This window comes from Bufo bufo, chromosome 10 (genome assembly GCF_905171765.1).
Source record: "Bufo bufo chromosome 10, aBufBuf1.1, whole genome shotgun sequence".
In the NCBI taxonomy this organism is placed as follows: domain Eukaryota; kingdom Metazoa; phylum Chordata; class Amphibia; order Anura; family Bufonidae; genus Bufo; species Bufo bufo.
The window spans coordinates 88,214,302-88,240,789 of NC_053398.1; the positions used below are offsets into that span (position 1 = coordinate 88,214,302).

General features: G+C 44.0%; 1 protein-coding gene across 1 annotated transcript in view; it reads right to left on the reverse strand.

Annotated features, from left to right (window-relative positions):
• The window catches only part of LTBP3 (latent transforming growth factor beta binding protein 3), a 260,095-nt gene that overhangs the window by 20,098 nt on the left and 213,509 nt on the right, over nt 1-26,488 (reverse strand). The window lies entirely within an intron of this gene.

A 26,488-nucleotide genomic window follows, 5' to 3' on the forward strand; every position in this document is an offset into this window, starting at 1 on the left:
GATGAAATTCTGTTTAATAGTATATAATCGCAGTCACAATCCTATCAGATCTTGGTGACTGACTGTATAACTGTATTTGATAAAATGTGCACATTCAAAAAGTGGAGAAAATGCAGCATATCTATAAAACTTGTTCTGGGCTTGAGACTTTCTTTAGAAAAGTTATACAATCATCTGTAAATTTAGTGGCAACACAAAATAAATAGACCAGGCCAAATGTTCCTTTGCATGGTCAGCCATTTTCTTTCATCCCCTCCCTACACCACTCTTGTGCAGGGGCATAGCTATAGGCAAAGCTGCTTTGGGGCCGAACTCAGAAGGGGCCTACCCAGGAGGAGGACTAAAAGATTTTATTATCAACAGTATTATTCAATGACATTATATACAGTGACACTGTAGGAAACAGACAGAGCGGCTGCTGGGCCTTATCTGAGAGCGAGTGGGGGTTGCACAGGAGGAGGGTTTTGCGAAGATGTTTCTGGTGGATGCCTCATTCAAAAATTTGCTGTAGGGCCCAGTAATTTCTAGTTAAGCCACTGATAGTGTGGTATGGGGTACGAGTACTTCCTGCAAAACACCTTACATTTGCAGCAGCTTTCTTCATGCCATTAACTACGGGCACGGGCTGTAGTGTATAGCTGACATTCTACTGCAATGGTTAGGAAATGAGATTACTCCGAATATAGCTATTTGGCTGTAACCCCTAAGTGGTTTTCAAAAGGAGGGGGCTCTGTCTGCATATTCCATGCCTGCCATGTACAATATTTTTCTAAGCCCCAGCCCTGCCACCTCTCTCCCCAAAAATAAATCAAAATTGTACCAGTAAAAAAATAAAACTTATATGGCTACATTGACCAATTATGAAATGTTACAGCTCTTGGAACTTTAATAGTGACAACTATTTATTTACAAGTCCTGCAGTCTCATGACCTGAACTAATTCCAGCTCTTATCTTTCCAATGCCCCTTTAAAGGGAACCTGTCATCAACTTTATGCTAACCTTACTGAGGGCAGCATACATTAGTGACAGAAATGCTGATGTCAGCGATGTGTCACTCATGAGCTAAAAGTCAGTGGTTGCTGAGAACCAGCATCATAATCATTTCAGCCCAGGCCTTGAAAAGAGTCAAATCTACCTGAGAAGAGTCCTGGTTATTCATAATCTCCTGCTCTCCCCGACCATCTGCTGATGATTGGCAGTTCTCTTCTAGAGAGAAAGGGAGAAAACTCGGTAGAAGGAGGTCAGCCATCAGCAGGGAGAGCAGGAATACATGAATATCCATGACTCTTCTCAGGTGGCCGGGACTCTTCTTCCAGGCCCAGTCTGCAATGATTGTGATGATGGTTCTCGGCAACCACTTACATTTAACTTGTAAATGACAGACCCTGGGCCATCTTTAAGAGAGTGGAGGAGGGCGGTTGACCATATTATTAGGATGGAGAAAATTATATACGATAATAGGGTAAAAATGTCTTGTTTTTCCAATTGTGGAATCGCTGGCTGAACAGTAATGCATAATATTTGGTTCCCTTTTTTTTTCTCTCTCTCTCTCTCTCTCTCTCTCTTTCTTTCTCGGGTTGGCTGGGTTGGGGATGGTTTATAAATAGAGGATGGAAATATATTGTGTTTTGTGTGAACTTTTAGATTTTGTATTACATTATTGAGTAATAAAAATGATATAATATATAAAAAATATGTCTGTACTGTCCATTCATATATTTGTACTTTGTAATTAGACCTCCTCTAAGCTGTCTTTTCTCCAAACTGAATAACCCCAAGTTTGATAACCTGTTTTGGTATGGCAATCCACCCATTCCCTCAAGAAGATCAGTGGGTCCCCGAATCCCACACCTCAGCTGTTTGAAGGGGTGACAATGCTTGTACGAGCACCGCTTTCTCTTCAAAATTTCCTGAGCACCATCTCTGTTGAAGCAACATTGAAAGAAGGGGTCGCAGCTCTTGCACATCTCCTTTGCTGCAGCAGCACAGCGTAATTACAGCTACTTGAATGGGACAGTGTAGCTGTAATTACGCTGTGCTGCTGCAGCAAAGGAGATGTGCAAGAGCTGCGACCCCTTCAAACAGCTGATCAGTGGCGGCGGATAGGTCATCAATATTAAGCAACTGCATAATCACTTTAAAGCACACAAACATTACATTATAGTCTACATGCAAATATACTGTATATTCTGCTGATATCTGTAAGCGCACATTATGGCATCTGTGCATCACATATGCTTGACAATTGTCAACTATGTGTAGTGAAGGATACATTGGTGGCAGATAAGCGGAAGAGTCACACTGACATTCCACTTCAGTTTTCAACCCTCTTATGAGCCCTTTAACCCGTAGGATACAGGGTCACAAATCCCAGCGCCGTACAGCTACGGTGCTCTGATCGGGCAGTCACTGATAGCTGTATGCACCGGCATTGGTGAAAACACAGATTCCGGAGCATTAACCCTTGCACTGTCGCAGTCAGTGCTGACCGAGGCACATCCGGTATCCTGACAGGCCCGCATGTCCATCGGGTCCCTGCGCTGCTGTGACAGGGACCCGATGGCTTGGAGGGCGGCCGATGCCTTCCTTAGACATCGTGACTGGCATCTGTGTGAGCCTGTGAGATCCAGCCCCCTGGATCTCAAGGCAGGAAGCTGTAAGTGTATTATAAATAAATAAAAACAGTGCCAAAAAAGCCATTTTCTGGTCACCTTGCATCACAAAAAGTGTAATACCTAGTGATCAAAAAGGCATATTTAGCCCAAAATGGTACCAATCAAACCATCATCTCATCCCGCAAAAAATGAGATCCTACCTAAGGCTACTTTCACACCTGCGTTAGGTGCGGATCCGTCTAGTATCTGCACAGACGGATCCCCACCTATAATGCAAACACTTCTATCCGTTCAGAATGGATCCGTTTGCATTACCATGAACAAAAAAAAATTATATCTTTTTTTTGTTCATGATAATGCAAACGGATCCATTTTGACTTACACTTAAAGTCAATGAGAGGCGGATCAGTTTTCAATTGCACCATATTGTGTCAGGGAAAACGGATCCGTCCCCATTGACTTACATTGTAAGTCACGACGGATCCGTTTGGCTCCGCATCGTCAGGGGGACATCAAAAACGCTGCAAGCAGCGTTTTGGTGTCCACCTCCAAAGCGGAATGGAGGCTGAACGGAGGCAAACTGATGCATTCTGAATGGATCCTTATCCATTCAGAATGCATTGGGGCTAAACTGATCCGTTGGGCCTGAACGGCCTTGAAACGGATCTCACAAGCAGACCCAGAAATGCAAGTGTGAAAGTAGCCTAAGACAATCGCCCAAAAAAATAAAAAAAATATGGCAACACAAAAACAAGATTTTATTCTGTTCAAAAAGGCTCTCACTGTGTAAGGCCTCCTGAACACGAACGTGTGCGCCCCGTGGCCATGCAAATTGCGGCCACAATGCACGAACACCGACCATGGGGCAGCCGCAGCAGATGGCGGACCCATCCACTTTAATGGGTCCGCGATCTACCCGTTCCACAAAAAGATAGGACATGTTCTATCTTTTTGCGAACGGAAGTACGGGACGAAACCCCACGGAAGCACTCCATAGTGCTTCCGTGGGTTTCCGTTCCGTGCTTCCGTTCCGCACCATTCTGAATCTCCAGATTTGCGAACCCATTGAAGTGAATGGGTCCGCATCCGTGGAATGCCCACGGAACGGAGCCTGTGTATTGCTTTGCGGATCCGCAAATGCAGTCCGCAATATGGCCAGAGGGCACACACGTTCGTGTGCAGGAGGCCTAAAACTTAACAAAAATAAAAATGATAGACATATTAGGTATCGCCCTGTCCGTAAGAACCTGCTCTGTAAAAATATCCCAATATATGCCCCCTCAGGTGAATGCTCTAAAAAATATATAAAAAAAAAATGACAAATGTCATTTTTTTTTCACCTTGCCTCACAAAATGTGTAATACCAAGTGATTGAAAAGTCTTCTGTACCCCAAAATGGTACTAATCAAACAGTCCATCTCATTCCGCAAAGACACAAGGAACTCCTCAGAAGAGAAAGCAAATGGATCCTACGTGCAGACGCAATGGGACCCCTGGGGTTAAATGACAAAATCGATATGGGGGTATTCCTATAGGGACCCGATCTCTCCTACCAACATGTTGTATATATAATTGAGAAATCATGGTACTATTTTAAAGTTGTGTGTTATTGTTTGTCTTTCAATTGTGACGCGGTTTACTTTGACGCACGGGGGTAGGCACCGGTCCGGTGCAGTACCTGTCAGGCGCAGATAATATCGCGTCACAGGCTGAATCTCTTAAAAGAGCAGGTGAAGGGTTCACTTGATTAAGGGCCAGATGAAGCACTAAGGTGCGAAATGTCCGTCGCCTTTTCAGCTGGTACACACTTGTATATGTTGTCTGCTCTCTACGGAAAATAAAGGGAAGATTGCTACAGCGCAAAGTGGTGAGTGCCGTCCGTTTGTCTCTACTTGTATATGAAATCATCCGATTTTGTGTTGTCGTTCTAAATATTGTATATATAATAAGTGTCGCCTGTAAAATGATGCCACCTAAATATAACAGGAAATCAGTGGGGACTGTCTCCCCAAAAGGTGGGGGTGGAAGCAGCCCCCAAGCTAGAATGGAAAAATATCTTAAATCTCCGATATCTAAGACTTGAGGTGGGCAGAAAACCTCAGTCTTAGTAGAAGGTGGGGAGGACCCAGACCATTGGTTGGAAAACACAACAGCAAGGGTTAACAATACGAATAAAGATCGCCTAGATACGATAAAAGGGAAGTTAGAGGCTATATTGGGAGTGGTTAAGGGTTAGGGTTTCAGGGGGGGAGGGAACGGTTGTCATCACTGGGTAGAGGGCGAAGCAAACCAGGCTGGTGCAGTGAGCTGCATTTATATTAATATAAGCAGATATATAACGCGAGTTTGACCGCGACGCGTGGTTGATTAAGTGTGGTTGTGTAAGTGTGTGACTTAAGATTAAGTGAGGGAGTATCTGAGAGCTAAATTATTTGTGGACATTGATAAGTGGCTGTGTTTGACTGTATTTTGTGCTGTGATAACACTTTTTTTTTTTTTTCTTTCTCCAGGGGTTGCACAGGTGAGCAATTAGGGTGTGGCTGTTTAATTAGGGTGTGGCTGTCTAATTAGGAGACTTTAAAAACTCAGCAGTAAGAACAGCACAGCCTTTTTGATTCCAGAGGGGAAGCAAACCAGGCTGGTGCAGTGAGCTGCATTTATATTAATATAAGCAGATATATAACGCGAGTTTGACCGCGACGCGTGGTTGATTAAGTGTGGTTGTGTAAGTGTGTGACTTAAGATTAAGTGAGGGAGTATCTGAGAGCTAAATTATTTGTGGACATTGATAAGTGGCTGTGTTTGACTGTATTTTGTGCTGTGATAACACTTTTTTTTTTTCTTTCTCCAGGGGTTGCACAGGTGAGCAATTAGGGTGTGGCTGTTTAATTAGGGTGTGGCTGTCTAATTAGGAGACTTTAAAAACTCAGCAGTAAGAACAGCACAGCCTTTTTGATTCCAGAGGGGAAGCAAACCAGGCTGGTGCAGTGAGCTGCATTTATATTAATATAAGCAGATATATAACGCGAGTTTGACCGCGACGCGTGGTTGATTAAGTGTGGTTGTGTAAGTGTGTGACTTAAGATTAAGTGAGGGAGTATCTGAGAGCTAAATTATTTGTGGACATTGATAAGTGGCTGTGTTTGACTGTATTTTGTGCTGTGATAACACTTTTTTTTTTTCTTTCTCCAGGGGTTGCACAGGTGAGCAATTAGGGTGTGGCTGTTTAATTAGGGTGTGGCTGTCTAATTAGGAGACTTTAAAAACTCAGCAGTAAGAACAGCACAGCCTTTTTGATTCCAGAGGGGAAGCAAACCAGGCTGGTGCAGTGAGCTGCATTTATATTAATATAAGCAGATATATAACGCGAGTTTGACCGCGACGCGTGGTTGATTAAGTGTGTGACTTAAGATTAAGTGACTTTAGATTCAGGGACTTCGGAGGGGGACTGCAATTAGCCTGTATATTATTACTACATTGTATTGTATTTTTTTCTTTTGTGGTGTAATCCCCATTTAGTATGTGTTGCACAATTGACAACGCAGTCCAGTGCACATCTTGCATGATGTATGCAGTCCTGGAACAGCCGTTCCAGGGTGAATTTCTTTGTTCAAGATGTGAGCAAATTACCCGTTTGGAATCGCTAATCGAGTCTCTAAATGGGCAAGTTGCAACACTGAGAGGCATTGACAATTTGCAAAAAAGTTTGCTTCTCACCGAGCAAGCACTCTTTGGGGTAGATGAGGGAGAGGGTGACAGAGAGGAGGCTGAGGAAAGTGAGGTAGCTAGCTGGGTAACATTTAGAAAGCGGGGTAGAGGGAAAAGTGCCAGGGAGGCTAGCCCTGATCTGACACACCCCAACAAGTTTGCACGTTTGGCAGATGAGGGGGATGTCAGTCCAGGGACGGCACTGCCGCAGCCGGACACTTCCTCTGCCAGTCAGGGGAATGTCAGCTCCGGTAAGCAGGGGACCAGGAGAGCAGGGCAGGCCAGACAGGTGCTGGTAGTGGGAGACTCAATTATTAGGGGAACAGATAGGGAAATCTGTCACAAAGACCGTGATCGCCGAACAGTGTGCTGTCTTCCTGGCGCTAGAGTTCGACATATCGCGGATCGGGTTGACAGATTACTGGGAGGGGCTGGAGAAGATCCAGCGGTCATGGTCCATATCGGAACCAATGACAAAGTTAGGGGTAGGTGGAGAGTCCTTAAAAATGATTTCAGGGATTTAGGGCAAAAGCTTAGGGCAAGGACCTCAAAGGTAGTATTTTCCGAAATACTACCGGTACCACGGGCCACACAAGAAAGGCAGCGGGAGATTAGGGAAATTAACAAGTGGCTCAAGAACTGGTGTAGGATGGAGGGGTTTGGGTTCCTGGAGAACTGGGCCGACTTCGCTGTCGGCTACAGCCTCTATCGTAGGGACGGGCTGCACCTCAATGGGGAAGGAGCAGCTGTGTTGGGGAAGAAGATGGCTAGAAGGTTGGAGGAGTGTTTAAACTAGGGACTGGGGGGGAGGGTAATTACACTATAGAAGGGGAAGATAGTGCAGATAGAGACCGGGGGCAAGGTAGTGGGACTGGGGGAGAAATGGAAGGAGGGACAAGAACAGTTCAGAAGGAAAGGTGTAGGGTAAAAAATATACATAAACCTCTCATATGTATGTATACTAATGCCAGAAGTCTGACTAATAAAACTGGTGAACTGGAATTAGTGATGTGTGAGGAGGACTATGACATAGTGGGAATAACTGAGACATGGCTGGATGATAGCTATGACTGGGCAGTTAATGTACAAGGTTACAGTCTGTTCAGAAAGGATCGTCAAAACCGGAGAGGTGGAGGGGTCTGCCTTTATGTAAAATCTTGTCTAAAGCCCACACTCCGTGAAGATATAAGTGAGGGACATGAACATGTGGAGTCACTGTGGGTAGAGATACATGGAGCTAAAAACAACAATAAATTACTAATAGGAGTCTACTATAAACCACCTAATATACCAGAGTCCACAGAAAATCTACTACTAAACGAGATAGACAAGGCGGCAAATCATAATGAGGTGGTTATTATGGGGGACTTCAACTACCCAGATATAGACTGGGAAACTGAAACTTGTATATCTCATAAAGGAAACAGATTCTTGGCAATAACCAAAGACCATTATCTCTCCCAACTGGTTCAGGACCCGACTAGAGGGACGGCCATACTGGACTTAATATTAACCAATAGACCTGACAGAACAACAGACGTGCAGGTTGGGGGACACCTGGGAAATAGTGACCATAAAGTAATAACCTTCCAATTATCATTCAAAAGAGCGTTTCTACAGGGAGAAACAAAAATACCAAACTTCAAAAAAGCTAAATTTAGCCAACTAAGAGAGGCCATAGGCCTAACTAACTGGGACAAAGTCCTCAAAAATAAAAATACAGCCAAAAAATGGGATATCTTTAAAAACATCCTAAAATCTCATTGTGAGAGGTACATACCGTATGGGAATAAAAGGTTAAGGAACAAAAAGAAACCAATGTGGATAAACAGAACTGTAAAGAAAGCAATAAATGACAAAAAGAAAGCATATAAAACCCTAAAACAGGAGGGTAGCACGGAAGCACTGAAAAACTATAAGGAAAAAAACAGAACATGTAAAAAACAAATAAAAGCGGCCAAACTAGAGACCGAGAGATTAATTGCCAAACAAAGTAAAACTAACCCTAAAATGTTCTTCAATTATATAAATGTTAAAAAGTATAAATCTGAAGGTGTCGGCCCTTTAAAGAGTAATGAGGGGGGAGTCGCAGAGAGCGACGAGGAGAAAGCAAAGCTGTTAAATATTTTTTTCTCCAGTGTATTCACTGAGGAAAATAAACTGTCAGATGAAATGCTGAATGCTGAAATAAATTCGCCATTAAAAGTGTCCTGTCTGACCCAGGAAGAAGTACAACAGCGACTTAAAAAAATCAAAATAGACAAATCGCCAGGACCGGATGGCATACACCCCCGTATCCTAAGGGAATTAAGTAATGTCATAGCCAGACCCTTATTTCTGATATTTGCGGACTCTGTACTGACAGGGAATGTCCCACAGGATTGGCGCATGGCAAATGTGGTGCCAATATTCAAAAAGGGTCCAAAAACAGAGCCTGGAAACTATAGGCCGGTAAGTTTAACATCTGTTGTGGGTAAACTGTTTGAAGGTTTTCTGAGAGATGCTATGTTAGAGCATCTTATGGGAAATAAGCAAATAACGCCATATCAGCATGGCTTCGTGAGGGATCGGTCATGTCAAACTAATTTAATCAGTTTCTATGAAGAGGTAAGTACTAGACTTGACAGCGGCGAATCAATGGATGTCGTGTATCTGGACTTCTCCAAAGCATTTGACACTGTACCTCATAAAAGGTTAGTATATAAAATGAGAATGCTCGGACTCGGAGAAAACGTCTGTAAGTGGGTAAGTAACTGGCTCAATGATAGAAAACAGAGGGTGGTTATTAACGGTACATACTCAGATTGGGTCACTGTCACTAGTGGAGTACCTCAGGGGTCAGTATTGGGCCCTATTCTCTTCAATATATTTATTAATGATCTTGTAGAAGGCTTGCATAGTAAAATATCAATTTTCGCAGATGACACTAAACTGTGTAAAGTAATTAACACTGAAGAGGACAGTATACTACTACAGAGGGATCTGGATAGATTGGAGGCTTGGGCAGATAAGTGGCAGATGAGGTTTAACACTGAGAAATGTAAAGTTATGCACATGGGAAGGAATAATGCAAGTCACCCGTACATACTAAATGGTAAAACACTCGGTAACACTGACATGGAAAAGGATCTAGGAATTTTAATAAACAGCAAACTAAGCTGCAAAAAACAGTGTCAGGCAGCGGCTGCCAAGGCCAATAAGATAATGGGTTGCATCAAAAGGGGCATAGATGCCCGTGATGAGAACATATTCCTACTACTTTACAAATCACTGGTCAGACCACACATGGAGTACTGTGTACAGTTCTGGGCTCCTGTAAACAAGGCAGACATAGCAGAGCTGGAGAGGGTCCAGAGGAGGGCAACTAAAGTAATAACTGGAATGGGGCAACTACAGTACCCTGAAAGATTATCAAAATTAGGGTTATTCACGTTAGAAAAAAGACGACTGAGGGGAGATCTAATTACTATGTATAAATATATCAGGGGACAGTACAGAGATCTATCCCATCATCTATTTATCCCCAGGACTGTGACTGTGACGAGGGGACATCCTCTGCGTTTGGAGGAAAGAAGGTTTGTACACAAACATAGAAAAGGGTTCTTTACGGTAAGAGCAGTGAGACTATGGAACTCTCTGCCTGAGGAGGTGGTGATGGTGAGTACAATAAAGGAATTCAAGAGGGGCCTGGATGTATTTCTGGAGTGTAATAATATTACAGGCTATAGCTACTAGAGAGGGGTCGTTGATCCAGGGAGTTATTCTGATTGCCTGATTGGAGTCGGGAAGGAATTTTTTATTTCCCTAAAGTGAGGAAAATTGGCTTCTACCTCACAGGGTTTTTTTTTGCCTTCCTCTGGATCAACTTGTAGGATGACAGGCCGAACTGGATGGACAAATGTCTTTTTTCGGCCTTATGTACTATGTTACTATGTTACTATGTTAAATGAGTCATAAAGTTCTAACATGGAATTTTCGCGGGCTGGGGGATAAAACTAAGAGGATTATTGTTTTTTATTTAATATCTAGACACCTTCCCGTGATTGTGGGTTTGCTTGAAACACATGCTTCTTCGGAGATTCCGCTATGTCTCAAGAAAAAATGGGCAAAATATCAATATCACTCCTGTTTATCCTCATACTCGCGTGGGGTTAGTGTATATGTGCACAAAGGGGTAGACTATGAACCGCTGGACCATCAGATTGACAGACAGGGGAGATTTGTTTTTTTTACATTGTAGGTGGAATGGTCAGATTTGTATATTGAAGAAGAGAGAAGAGTCTGCTTTTGGCGCTCCAAAACCCAGACACGGGAATATTTTTATTCCAATTTAAAATAATTTAGATAAAAACAACACGTTTCAGGGAATTAAGATCCCCTTCATCAGGTTAAACCATTTTTTTTTTTCTAAATTATTTTAAATTGGAATAAAAAAAAGAAAAAAAGAAGAAGTCTGAAATCAAAGATTGCCGTGTCTGGGTTTTGGAGCGCTAAAAGCAGACTCTTCTCTCTTCTTCATGTGACGGCCAGTGAGGAGGGACTGCACATCCTTCAGCATTGGAACCTGAACCTGTGGCTGCGCACCCGAAGGCGCACCCAAAGGCTTCATTTGATATGCCTACAATAGGGTTGTGCCTATTATAGCACAACCCAAAAAGGTGAGCCTTTAATCTCAAAATACCTCAGTCTTATATACTATCTAGGACATACTACCCCTATTATGCGCTATTTTCTTGAGCCTTAGGCACGTCCACTTCACATATAACAGATTTGCATATTGGCCTTTCTATACATTCCTCCTCCATTTGCCATGACTGTTCTTAATCAACTGGCTGCGTTTATAAATGCAATTACCCACTCCCGACTCGGGGAGGTAGTGACGATAAATAACAATACAGGAGTCTTAAGATGCCCTGTTATTGGAATGATTAATAAAAAATGATTGGGAATGTCACTGGGGTATTTTGGATTTAGAAATGTTAGACAGGAGAGGCCCTGCTGCCGCTTTGTTGACTCAAGATAACCTCTGCCTGATCGCACGTCCCCGTGACGTCCACCATCCATTTGGATATCTTCTCTATCAACTTTCGATGTTCTTTTCTGCGCCTACCATGTTGATCACGGTTAACGGCGAATCAGGGTTCCATGCCGGAGAGGGAGCATGAGAAAGAGAGACCTCATCCAAGGGAGGTCAATGGCTCCAATGTGATTGAGCGGAAATGTGGGACAAATTATTGAAGCCGACGCTTTTGGCATCTGTTTTTTGTCATCATCAGAGACGTGCTGCAGTGGTCTTCCAATGTCCTCATCCTGAAACATAAGTGGTTGGGCATCAGTGCACTAAATCTCTTCCACTTCTGGTGCAGGCCTATGTGTATGGCCCACGGAAACCCTGCCAGCAGAGTCATCAAAAAGCATAACAGACTGCTGCAGGACTTGGGGCTCAGACTGCATGCCTGATTTGCAAGGGGTTGAGTTGAAAGACAGATGGCCATGGGCTGTAGGTGCCAACTGTGATCTTTCAGCAGGGGACTGGGTGGGAGACAATGCAAAGGAACTGTAGGCCCTGTCAGCCCCCCAATCTACTATAGTCTGTACTTGTTCTGGCCTCACCTGATTCGTACTGTCCTAATTGCAGTGTAGGCCCCAAATGTAATTTCTAGCGCAAAAGATGAGCATTTGTCACCTAACAATGTAACAGACGAATTAGTGAAATGTATTTCCTTGTCCGCTATGTAGAGCAGGGGAATATCACAGCCAAAAATTGGTGAATGTCACCCAACAATGTAACAGACAACTTAGTGAAGTTTGTTTACCTGTCTACTAGGTATAGCATGGGTATATCACAGCCAAAAATTGGTGAATTTCACCCGAAAATGTAACATACAAGTTAGTGAAATTTGTTTACCTGTCTACTTCGTAGAGCAGGGGTATATCACAGCCAAAAATTTGTGAATTTCACCTCAAAATGTAACATACAAATTAGTGAAATGTTTTTACCTGTCTACTAGGTATAGCAGGGGTATATCATAGCCAAAAATTGGTGAATTTCACCCAAAAATGTAACAGACAAATTAGTGAAATTTGTTTACCTGTCTAATAGGTAGAGCAGGGGTATATCACAGCAAAGAATTGGTGAATTTCACCCGGAAATGTAACAGACAAATTAGTAAAATTTGTTTACCTGTATACTATGGAGAACAGGGGTATATCACAGCCAAAAATTGGTGAATTGCACCCGATAATGTAACAGACAACTTAGTGAAGTTTGTTTACCTGTCTACTAGGTATAGCATGGGTATATCACAGCCAAAAATTGGTGAATTTCACCCGAAAATGTAACATACAAGTTAGTGAAATTTGTTTACCTGTCTACTTCGTAGAGCAGGGGTATATCACAGCCAAAAATTCCTGAATTTCACCTCAAAATGTAACATACAAATTAGTGAAATGTTTTTACCTGTCTACTAGGTATAGCAGGGGTATATCATAGCCAAAAATTGGTGAATTTCACCCAAAAATGTAACAGACAAATTAGTGAAATTTGTTTACCTGTCTAATAGGTAGAGCAGGGGTATATCACAGCAAAAAATTGGTGAATTTCACCCGGAAATGTACCAGACAAATTAGTGAAATTTGTTTACCTGTATACTATAGAGAACAGGGGTATATCACAGCCAAAAATTGGTGAATTGCACCCGATAATGTAACAGACAAATTAGTGAAATTTGTTTACCTGTCTACTAGGTAGAGCAGGGGTATATCAAAGCCAAAAATTGGTGAATTTCACCCGAATATGTAGCAGACAAATTAGTGAAATTTGTTTACCTGTCTAGAAGGTAGAGCAGGGATATATCACAGCCAAAAATTGGCAAATTTCACCCGAAAATTTAATATACAAATTAGTAAAATGACATAAAATAAAATACCTACAAATTAAAAAAAATAATCTTGATGTATGAGGTGGAGGTCCATATGGAGTAGGAGGTTGAAGAGGCGGTGGACGTAGCGGTGTAGGTGGAAGTGGCGGTGGAGGAGGACGAGGTAGCCAACACTGGTTTTTGGTTTTAATATATAATATTTTAGTTTTTATTAGGGTACACCGCAAAACAGTGTGAAATATCAAAAATACAACAATGAGCGCTGTAGTATAACAATGGCTGGGTAGGGCTGGTATATATGCCTATTCTGCACATGGTACGGACAAGTCCTGTGGGATCCATGCCTGGTTCATTTTAATGAATGTGAGCTTGTCCACATTGGCTGTGGACAGGCGACTGTGCTTGTCTGTGATAACGTCCCCTGCCGTGCTAAACACACGTTCAGACAATAAACTGGCTGCAGAGCAGGCCAGCACCTCCAAGGCATAAGGGGAAAGCTCAGGCCATGTGCCCAATTTGGAGACCCAGAATTTAAGGGGGCAGACCCGTCTTGCAGGCGTGTGCACACATACTGCTCCACCATGTTGCTGAAATGCTGCCTCCTGCTAAGATGTTCCATATCAGCTTGTGGTGCTAGTTGTTGTGGCGTGCTGACAAAGCTTTTCCACATTTCGGCCATGCTAACCCTGCCTTCTGAGGTGCTGGTGGTGCCCCAGCTGCATTGGAGACCTCTTCCTCCTCCTCTGCCTTCGCCTTGTGCTTCCACTGTGCGCCCGCTGTCAGGTGGGAATGCCACCAGCAGCACGTCTACCAGCGTGCGCTTGTACTCGCGCATCTTACAATCACGCTCCAGTGACGGAATTAAGGGCAGTACGTTGTCCTTGTAACGGGGATCCAGCAGCGTGGCCACCCAGTAATCAGCACAAGTTAGAATGTGGCCAACTCGGCGGTCGTTGCGGAGACACTGCAGCATGTAATCACTCATGTGTGCCAGGCTGCCCAGAGGCAACGACAAGCTGTCCTCTGTGGGAAGTGTATCGTCTGTGCCCTCTGTATCCCCCCAGCCATGCACCAGTGATGGCCATGAGCTGGTCTGGGTGCCACCCTGCTGTGAACACGGTTACTCCTCCTCCATCTCCTCCTCCTCATCCTCCACCTCCTCATCCTCCAGAACTGTGCCCTGGCTGGACAATTGTGTACCTAGCGTTTATGGGTGCAGGAACCCACCCTCGGAGCCACTTGTGAATGACTGGCCTGAAACCCTATGAAATTATCCCTCTTCCTCCTCCTCCTCCTCCTGTGCCACATCCTCTTCCATCATCGCCCGAAGCGTTTTTTCAAGGAGGCATAGAAGTGGGATAGTAACGCTGAGAACTGCGTCATCGGCACTGGCCATGTTGGTGAAGTACTCGAAACAGCGCAACAAGGCACATAGGTCTCGCATGGAGGCCCACTCATTGGTGGTGAAGTGGTGCTGTTCTGCAGAGCGACTCACCATTGCGTGCTGCAGCTGAAACTCCACTATTGCCTGTTGCTGCTCGCACAGTCTGGCCACCATGTGCAAGGTGGAGTTCCACCTTGTGGGCATGTCGCAGATGAGGCGGTGAGCGCCGACAGGTGAGCAGCAGCAGGATGAGAACGCTGAAAGCGCCCACAGACGGCCCGCACTTTCTGCAGCAGCTCTGACATATCGGGGTAATTTTTAAGGAACCTCTGCACCACCAAATTCAGCAAATGCGACAGGCAAGGGATGTGCGTCAAACCGGCTAGTCCCAGAGCTGCTACAAGATTTCGCCCATTATCGCACACCACCAGGCCGGGCTTAAGGCTCACTGGCACCAACCACTCATCAGTCTGTTGTTCCATGCCCGTCCACAGCTCCTGCGTGGTGTGGGGTTTGTCCCCCAAACAGATACGTTATAAAACTGCTGTCGTTTACCTCTGGCTGTGCTGAAGTTGGGGGTGAAGGTGTTACGCTGACCGGATGAGGAGGCGGTAGAGGATGAGGAAGCGGAGGAGGAAGCAACAGGATGCAAACTGAAGCGCCCTGCAATCCTTGGTGGTGGAAGGACATGCAGCAAACTGCTATCCACCTCAGGCCCATTCGCCACTGCATTTACCCAGTGTGCTGTTATGGAGATATAACTTACCTGACCGTGCTTACTGTTCCACGTATCCGTAGTTAGGTGGACCTTGCCACAGATGGCGTTGCGCAGTGCACACCTGATTTTGTCCCCCACTTGGTTGTGCAGGGAAGGGATGGCTCGCTTGGAAAAGTAGTGGCAGCTGGGCATGACGTACTGTGGGACAGCCACCACCATAAGGCTTTTAAAACTTTCTGTCTCCACCAGACGGAATGACAGCATTTTAAAGGCCAGGAATTTTGAAATGCTGGCATTCAGGGCCAGGGATCGCGGGTGGGTCGGGGGGTACTTCCTCTTCCGCTCCAGTGTTTGGCATATGGAGAGCTGAACGCTTCCGTGGGATATTGTGGAGATGCTTGGTGACCCAGGTGGTGGTGTTGCTGGCAGATCCTCTGTTTGCGGGGTGGCAGGTGCTACTGTCACTCCAGAGGTGGATGAAGAGGCCGAGATTGCAGCAGAAGAGGAAGCAGGAGGAGCCAGAGACCTTTCTTGGTTTTTGAGGTGTCTACTCCACTGCAGCTCGTGCTTTGCACTTAGATGCCTGGTCATGCAGATTGTACTCAGGTTGAGAACGTTTATGCCTCGCTTCAGGCTCTGATTGCACAGCGTGCAAACCACTCGTGTCTTGTCGTGAGCACATTGTCTGATGAACTGCCACGCCAGGGAACTCCTTGGAGCTGGCTTTGGTGTGCTCGGTCCCTTGCTGCGTTGGGCAGTAGCAGGCATACTGTCTAGGGGATGGCTGCTCCGCTTTTGCACCCTGCTCCCTCTTCTGCTGTGCGACCACCGCCTCTTCCTCTGAACTACACAGGTCACTCGCATGACCTTGATTTCATGTGGGGTCGAGGACCACATCGTCCTCCACATCATCTTCCACCCAGTCTTCACCCCTGCCCTCCTTGTCGGTCTGCAGAAAGCCACAGCAGTTGGCACCTGTGTTTCGTCATCATCCGAGACGTGCTGCGGTGGTCCTCCCATGTACTCATCTTGAAACATAAGTGGTTGGGCATCGGTGCACTCAATCTCTTCCACTTCTTGGGCAGGGCTAGGTGGATGGCCCTGGGAAACCCTGCTAACAGAGTCATTAAAAAGCAGAAGAGACTGCTGCATGACTTGGGGCTCAGACTGCTTGGCTGATTTGCAAGGGGGTGAGGTGAAAGACTGATGGACATCGGCAGCAGGTCCTAACTCTGATCTTTCAGCAGGAGACTGGGTGGGAGACAATCATAGGCGTGCGCACGGGGTGTGCCGGGTGTGCCTGGGCACATCCTAATCATCACCTCCGTGCTGCACTGCCATCTGCCAACTCCTGATGCGATCCTTCACATAGGCTTCAGGCTAAGGGTCTGACGCCTATGAGACAGTAGAGCGCTAGAATGGATTTGCTCTAGGGAGGTATGATGTCGGGAAAGAGGCGGAGTCTCGTCATACAGGGGGCGGGGCCTCAAGATATGCAGGAAATTCAACAGAGCACCTTGCAGAGAGGAGCAGAAGGTTAGAGGGGTCTGATGAGAGGGGGTAAAGTGATATTATTTACCTGGGGACTGTATGCTGGAGGGGCTAAAGGCAGAGATAGTGATGTATTTTACATGGGACTGTATGCTGGAGGGGCTGAATGCAGGAGGGGTGATATTATTTTACATGGGACTGTATGCTGGAAGGGCTGAAGGCCGGGGTAGTTTAGTATTTTACATGGGACTGTATGGTGGAGGGGCTGAAGGCAGGGCGTGATGTATTTTACATGGGACTGTATGCTGAAGGGGCTCAAGGCAGGCAGAGAAGAGAGGAAGGGTGATATTATTTACATGGGACTGTATGTTGGAGGGGCTGAAGGCAAGGAGTGATGTATTTTACATGGGACTGTATGCTGGAGGGGCTGAAGAGCGCCATAATTATTACTATTAGGGTTCATTCACAAGTCCGCAGTGTTTTGCGGATCCGCAACACACCCACCAGGCACCCCCATAGAACAGCCTATTTTTGTCCACAGCTGCGGACAAGAATAGGACATGTTCTATTTTTTTCCAGAGCCGCGGACCGGAAGTTCGGCAGGCCGCTCCGGAAATGCGGATGCGAAGAGCACACTGTCTGCTTTCCGCATCCATTCCGTCCCCATGGAGAATGCATGGGTCCGCACCCGTTCTGCACAATTGCGGAATGGATGCGGACACATTTTGCGGACATGTGAATGGAGCCTAATACAGAGGGGGCCATTATAATATTAAGAATAATAACAACACAGAGGGGCCAGTATATATTATAATTATACAGAGGGCATTATACTTATGGGCACTACGGGTGGAGGGGAGGTCTGTTATCTGAGGATGATAGTAAAGTGAGAAATCTAAACATTTTTCTGTGAAACTCTGCAGAGACGCGGCTGAAAGAAGGTATCATGACGGTCTTATCTCCGAATGAAGACGTTGAGGAAGGTCTACATCACAGGAGACGTCACTGGATGTAACAGGTATGTGCTGCTGTACTCTACTGTATAGTGTGCACCATTATATGTAATGTCCATCCACATACAGTGGCGGAAATAATTATTTGACCCCTCACTGATTTTGTAAGTTTGTCCAATGACAAAGAAATGAAAAGTCTCAGAACAGTATCATTTCAATGGTAGGTTTATTGTAACAGTGGCAGATAGCACATCAAAAGGAAAATCGAAAAAATAACTTTAAATAAAAGATAGCAACTGATTTGCATTTCATTGAGTGAAATAAGTATTTGAACCCCTACCAACCATTAAGAGTTCTGGCTCCCACAGAGTGGTTAGACACTTCTACTCAATTAGTCACCCTCATTAAGGACACCTGTCTTAACTAGTCACCTGTATAAAAGACACCTGTCCACAGAATCAATCAATCAAGCAGACTCCAAACTCTCCAACATGGGAAAGACCAAAGAGCTGTCCAAGGATGTCAGAGACAAAATTGTAGACCTGCACAAGGCTGGAATGGGCTACAAAACCATTAGCAAGAAGCTGGGAGAGAAGGTGACAACTGTTGGTGCGATTGTTCGAAAATGGAAGGAGCACAAAATGACCATCAATCGACCTCGCTCTGGGGCTCCACGCAAGATCTCACCTCGTGGGGTGTCAATGGTTCTGAGAAAGGTGAAAAAGCATCCTAGAACTACACGGGAGGAGTTAGTTAATGACCTCAAATTAGCAGGGACCACAGTCACCAAGAAAACCATTGGAAACACATTACACCGCAATGGATTAAAATCCTGCAGGGCTCGCAAGGTCCCCCTGCTCAGGAAGGCACATGTGCAGGCCCGTCTGAAGTTTGCCAATGAACACCTGAATGATTCAGAGAGTGACTGGGAGAAGGTGCTGTGGTCTGATGAGACCAAAATAGAGCTCTTTGGCATTAACTCAACTCGCTGTGTTTGGAGGAAGAAAAATGCTGCCTATGACCCCCAAAACACCGTCCCCACCGTCAAGCATGGGGGTGGAAACATTTTGCTTTGGGGGTGTTTTTCTGCTAAGGGCACAGGACAACTTATTCGCATAAACGGGAAAATGGACGGAGCCATGTATCGTGAAATCCTGAGCGACAACCTCCTTCCCTCTGCCAGGAAACTGAAAATGGGTCGTGGATGGGTGTTCCAGCACGACAATGACCCAAAACATACAGCAAAGGCAACAAAGGAGTGGCTCAAGAAGAAGCACATTAAGGTCATGGAGTGGCCTAGTCAGTCTCCGGACCTTAATCCAATCGAAAACCTATGGAGGGAGCTCAAGCTCAGAGTTGCACAGAGACAGCCTCGAAACCTTAGGGATTTAGAGATGATCTGCAAAGAGGAGTGGACCAACATTCCTCCTAAAATGTGCGCAAACTTGGTCATCAATTACAAGAAACGTTTGACCTCTGTGCTTGCAAACAAGGGTTTTTCCACCAAGTATTAAGTCTTTTTTTGTTAGAGGGTTCAAATACTTATTTCACTCAATGAAATGCAAATCAGTTGCTATCTTTTATTTAAAGTTATTTTTTCGATTTTCCTTTTGATGTGCTATCTGCCACTGTTACAATAAACCTACCATTGAAATGATACTGTTCTGAGACTTTTCATTTCTTTGTCATTGGACTATAGGATTTAGCCCACACTATAGGACCATAGTGGCTATAGGATTTAGCCCACACTGCCGCAGTCCGGTCCCAGACTTCAGGTCACACTGTGCGTGTTCTGAATTCTGGGGCCTCATACCCGTCTACTACATTATCTGTACTCAGAGAGTTACCACTGTGTTATCTGTGGTGTTACATAGGACTGCAGGTGACATCTGCTACATTATCTGTACTCAGTTATCACTGTGTTATCTGTGGTGTTACATAGGACTGCAGGTGACATCTACTGCATTATTTGTAAAAAGGGGCGTGTCCACAGATTGGGGGGAGAAATACTTGGCTTGCCCCGGGTGCTAACAACCCACGCTACACCACTGGAACTCTGCCCTGTATGTTCCCTGCTGCTTGCTACCCCTCCTCAATTACACCCCTGTATAATGTACCCTGATACCCCTCAGTTATATGATACTGTATAACTGAGGGGTATCAGGGTAAATTACAGGGGGTAATATAACTGAAGGATCAGGGTAAATTATACAGGGGGTAAAACTAAGGAGTATTAGGGTACATTATTATACAGGGGTAATATAACTGAGGAGGGCTATCTCAGGGCACATGATGAAGGGGTAATATAACATATAATATAAGGTATATTACCCCTGTATAATAATGTACCCTCATACCCCTTAGTGTATTTGTGTGTATGTGTATATGTGTATATATATATATATATATATATATATATATATATATATATATATATATACACACACGCGCGCGCGCGCGGCGTGTGTTTGTGCTTTATGGTGCACACCCTAATGCAATAGGCTGCGCACACCTATGGAGACAATGTGAAGGAACTGGAGGCACTGTCAGCAACCTAATCTACTAATCGCCTGTACTTGTTCTGGCCTCACCATTCGTAGAGCTGCTTTAGGCCCGACCAAATAACGCTGAAGGTTCTGTCGCCTACTCGCACCTGACGAAAGGTGTTTCACTTGTGCGTGTATCTGGCACAGATCGACCACGTCCTCTCACTGCAACAGAAGCTCCACCAGCAGCACCACAACCGGGGCCACGTCCCTTAATTGACGCTCTCCTCATTCTCCGCAAATTTAGTATTTTGCCCAAAATTGGTGTTTTTTTTTATAACAGAATATAACAGCAGTATCTAACGCGTGTATTTCACTCTGACAGATGCAGCAAAAGTCGCGAATTTAGAATTTCGCCCAAAATGGGTGTTTTATTAATAACAGAATATAACAGCAGTATCTAACGCGTGTATTTCACACTGACAGATGCATCAAACGCCGCAAATTTAGTATTTTTTTTAAACCCAGAATATTATTGCAGTATTTCAAGCTTGTATTTCACATTGACAAATACAGCAAAGGCCCCTGATGTAGGGTATTGCCAAAAATGGGTGTTTTTTTTAAACCCAGAATAATATGGCAGTATTTCTAGCTTGTATTTCACCGTGACAAATGCTGAAAAGGCCCCTGATGTAGGGTATTGCCAAAAATGGGCGTTTTTTAAAACCCAGAATATTATTGCAGTATTTTAAGCTTTTATTTCACACTGACAGATGCAGCAAAGGCTGCAAATTTTGTATTTGGCCCAAAATGGGTGTTTTTTTAATTTCAGAATATAACAGCAGTATCTAACGCGTGTATTCCACACTGACAGATGCAGCAAAGGCCGCAAATTTTGTATTTTGCCTAAAATGGGTGTTTTTTTTATAACAGAATATAAATGCAGTATCTAACACGTGTATTTCACTCTGACAGATGCAGCAAAAGCCGCAAATTTTGAATATGGCCCAAAATGGGTGTTTTATTAATAACAGAATATAACAGCAGTATCTAACGCGTGTATTCCACACTGACAAATGCAGCAAACGCCGCAAATTTAGTATTTTGCCCAAAATGGGTGTTTTTTTAAACCCAGAATATTATTGCAGTATTTCAAGCTTGTATTTCACACTGACAAATGCAGCAAAGGCCCCTGATGTAGGGTATTGCCAAAAATGTTATTTTTTTTAAACCAAGAATATTAAGGCAGTATTTTTAGCTTGTATTTCACACTGTCAAATGCTGAAAAGGCCCCCGATGTAGGGTATTGCCAAAGAAGGGTGTTTTTTTAAACCTAGAATATTATTGCAGTATTTCAAGCTTGTATCTCACACTGACAGATGCAGCAAAGGCCGCAAATTTAGTATTTGGCCCAAAATGGGTGTTTTTTTAAACCCAGAATATTATTGCAGTATTTCAAGCTTGTATTTCACACTGACAAATGCAGCAAAGGCCCCTGATGTAGGGTATTGCCAAAAATGTTATTTTTTTTAAACCAAGAATATTAAGGCAGTATTTTTAGCTTGTATTTCACACTGTCAAATGCTGAAAAGGCCCCCGATGTAGGGTATTGCCAAAGAAGGGTGTTTTTTTAAACCTAGAATATTATTGCAGTATTTCAAGCTTGTATCTCACACTGACAGATGCAGCAAAGGCCGCAAATTTAGTATTTGGCCCAAAATGGGTATTTTTTTTATACCAGAATATAACAGCAGAATCTAACGTGTGTATTTCCCACTGACAGATGCAGGAAAGGCTGCAAATTTAGTATTTTGCCGAAAATGGGTGTTTTTTTTAAACCAAGAATATTATTGCAATATTTCAAGCTTGTTTTTCACACTAACAAATGCAGCATAGGCCCAAGATGTAGGATATTGCCAAAAATGGGTGTTTTTTAAAACCCAGAAAATTATTGAAGTATTTCAAGCTTGTATTTCACACTGACAAATACAGCAAAGGCCCCAGATTAGGGTATTGCCAAAAATGGGTGTTTTTTTAAACCCAGAAAATTATTGAAGTATTTCAAGCTTCTATTTCACACTGACAAATGCTGCAAAGGCACCAGATGTAGGATATTGCCAAAAATGGGTGTTTTTTCAAACCCAGAATATTATTGCAGTATTTCAAGCTTGTATTTCACACTAACAATTGCAGCATAGGCTCCAGATGTAGGGTATTGCCAAAAATGGGTGATTTTTTAAACCCAGAATATAATTGCTTGTATTTGATACAAATGCACATATGCTGTGCTGGTACACTAAACTTGCATAAAATGGCCGCCGCCGCTCACCTAACTAACAGATGGATAAAAGTTATTTTTCTGTGTCACTGGGCTCAGGGCAGGGTAATAAGATTGTGCACTGCACCCACAAAACAAAATCTATGTAGATCGCTGAGTTAACAAGCACTTCAGATTAAAGATTCTTTCCTATTCTCTCCCTCACAGCAACAGCATCCTCTCCCTACACTAAGCACAGCAGAGTGACGTGCAGCACTACGTGACTCCAGCTTATATAGAGGCTGGGTCACGTGCTGCACTGGCCAATCACAGCCATGCCATTAGTAGGCATGGCTGTGATGGCTTCTAAGGGCACAAGAGTAAAACGCTTGTTGATTCGCTGCTCTGCAGCCTTTCAAAAAGTGCCATTAAATCGCTGAACACCGAACCCGAACTTTTACTGAAAAGTTCGGGTTCGGGGTCCAAAAATCCTAAAGTTCGGTACGAACCCGAACTTTACAGTTCGGGTTCGCTCAACCCTAATTACGAGTAGTGATGGACGAACATCTGCCGGGACGGTTCGCGAACGCGGGTCCCATTTATTTTAATGGCAGGCGAACCTGAAAAACCTTCAGCTGATATTTGCAGCCAAGAAATAATTGCACCCGGATGCGGACCCATTTAGCGGACGTGTGAATGGAAAAGATATCCCTCAAAATGAAAATAAATGTAATTATTAAAGTTAAGCAAAAAGCATAGACATGGTAGGCAATAACAAGTGCTCGGCGGCACTAAATCAGATGCTCGGCGGCACTAAATCAGGTGCTCGGCGGCACCAAATCAGAAACCATATGTCCTACCACAAACCGGGGGGTTCCAGTGCACTTCCATGAATCCAGGAGGGAAAGCAAAAAACATCTATCCCTGGGCTTGATGATGATGTGGTATTGAAGGACAGGGTGGGCAAAGAACTGTCCCTGATATTGACCTACAGGGGGGTACTATTTTGTCCCTGATAGCGATAACCACAGACCACCCGCCCTGATAAGAGCGACCATGTCCGGAACCTTACCCTATATAAAAATGGCCCTAGTAAGCCCCTAGCCCCTAGGCCCCTGACTTCCAGGTGATCACTATATAGATCTATGTGTTTTTGACTCATTATAAAAGTATATTATTAGTATATCGCACCCCTCTAAGTATCACACCTATCGATAAAACACCTATACCAGTCCTTAAAATGACTTTTGTGGCCCTATTAGCTAGCGTTTGGTGTCCCTAACAGCCTGTCCCTGCTCCACACAGCAACCTCTCCCTACACTGGCAAAACCCTGAATGCAAAATGGCAGCCAGATCAGGTTTATTCATAACGTAGGGGGTATGTCCATGTGCTGAAACGTCTCAATTGGCTGTCCTGTACCACCTGATGGATGTGTCATGGGTCAAAGTTCTTCACAATGTAAAAGAATATGGCGGCGCGAATATCTTCATATGTTCGGCGAATCGCGAACACGCAAAGTTCGTTGCGAAACGACCGCCTGGCGAACCGCAAGGCCATCTCTAATTATGAGTTGATCTGGAAAGAAATATCTCAATTCTGGTCTCAAAATATAGGATCAACTCACATCCATTTTGTGTGGTGTTGAGGGAAGTTTGGATTTAAATATATATGTATATATGCCCTTACATATATGCATGTATATTGGCCCTTTTGCATGGGCCGGTCCAGGTGGTATGGGTGTATACATGGAGATGTATGTATGCCCCCTTGTCAGCATACATCTCTATGTATAATATATCCATATGCAGGTGGGCTTATTACTGCCCATTTATGATATTGTGTATATGTACATGCAGGTAGATGTGCCCCAAACATCTATATGGATGTATATACCTAAGTATCCCCAGGTTGTGTAGTGTATATGTGTACATATATATATATATATATTGATCAGCCTGGTTCGTTTATGACGTGGGAGTGTGTGATGTTATTTTGTAGCAGCTGGAGGCTTACAGCAGGAAGTCCTTTGTTTCAGCTCTAGCATTCCGTCACACGACCCCACGATGATGTCATCACCCTCCTGTTGAAGAAGGAGGAGGGGGGCTGCTTTTGAGCTATAAAACCCAAAGTCAGGGCAGAGGCTCTTGCTCTTGGAATCTGGACTACAATCAGAGACATATGGGAGCTGCTCCCTGAAGAGAGGCCACATGGCCCTGAAAAATGGCTGAGTACCAACCATCCCCTAACCCCTGGCTGCTGACTTCATGTCTCAGCATTAATCCTTGATGAGCCTGTACCCTGGAAGCAGCCCAGTCACCCCCTGTATAACCCTTGGTTACCCTTAACCTCTCCTGCCCTGAGTCCCCCTATAATCCTAATATCCCCTGTGTTCCCCTAGGATTGTAGATCCCTCATATCCCCTGTTCCGTAATAACCCCTGGTTATTCCCCGTAGGGATAGTATATTGTCAGGATTGGGTGGGCTGCTGGTAAAGTGTATGATGTTGGGGAGGACTTGGGACCGTAATAGTGTATTGGTATAGCGTGTGTACTTATATTGTTGTGTGCTGCTATAAATATATATATCTATTCCATTGATATAGATATATATAATTATAAGCAAATATTAGACTGTGACATATAGTGTGTGAATAAATCCCTGCAGAGCATTAACCTCTGCATTGCCCTGTCCCTGCAGAGTCCTGACCATTAACCCTTCAATGCCTGATCCCTGCTACCACTGCCCTGATAACTCATAACCCTGTGTCCCTTGGCCTGCAGGTATTAATCCCCTGCAGAGCCACCATTGTGTTTAACTCCTTGTACCCCATAGGGACAGTGATTAGTCAGGCGGGTGGGTTACTGATATTTGTGTGTATGCGAATGTATTATTGTATTATATAGATAGTGTGTGGGGTGGAATTTGGGATTGTGCTGTGTAGAGTAGTTAGGCTTGTATTGTGTTTATTGTAGTACCATTTCTATACTGCGGTGTGTACTTCTGTATGTATATATATTCATATCCATTGATCTATGAATATATATAGATATAGCATATTGTTAGACTTGTATAATTGTATTGTGTAATAAATATTCCTTATTGTTCATAATACAGTGTATGGTGTTTTTACTAGTCGCCGCCGTAGTATAGTTATGGTATGTCGCACGTAGTGTAGTTCAGTGTAGTGTATAGGCAATCAGAGGTAATCAGTAGTGTTTTATGTTTATTTAGGTATAAATGGGCGGAGTCATCAATAGACGGCTCCCCCCATTTATGAATATTAATTATCGATATTTGCATAAATATTGGTGAATAATATTCCCCCCTTAACATGTGGAATGCGATGAAAGCGTTCCTTTGTGGCCTATATTATAGTAAAATCAGAGTGAAGATATCAGAATTTTCTAAAAAAGTGAAAGGTTTGGAGGAGAAGCTTAAACATCGGGCTCAGGTTAAAATAGCTAAAGATAAATATACAAACTTCATGATGAATAAGGCACAACATAAGTTGTTTTTTTCAAGGCCAGAAATATTATTGTGAGGCTGGTAAACTGGGGATATTACTTTCCTCGATTATTGCAAATCAAAGGAGCTGTAATAAAATTAGACAGATTAAAACAAGTTCGGGGCAGATAACCCATAATCCAGAGGAAATTGAGCGTGAATTTGTTAAATACTTCAATACTTTATACAGATCAAAGATAAATGGTAAAGAGAAGTCTATAGAGCTCTATTTGCAGCAGACTAAGATCCCCTCCCTTTCAGAGCAGGAGTCAGTGATACTGAATTCCCCCATCCAACTGAGAGAGTTGCAGGAAGTGATATCCTGGATTAAGGGGACCTCATCACCAGGGCAGATGGTCTCCCATTTGATATCTACAAGTTCCATGAGGATGTGCTACTGCCAGGTCTATTGCAGGTAGTAAATTAATCCCAATCAGCGTGGAAACTGCCTCCATCTCTAATGGAGGCAGTAGTCACTTTAATCTTGAA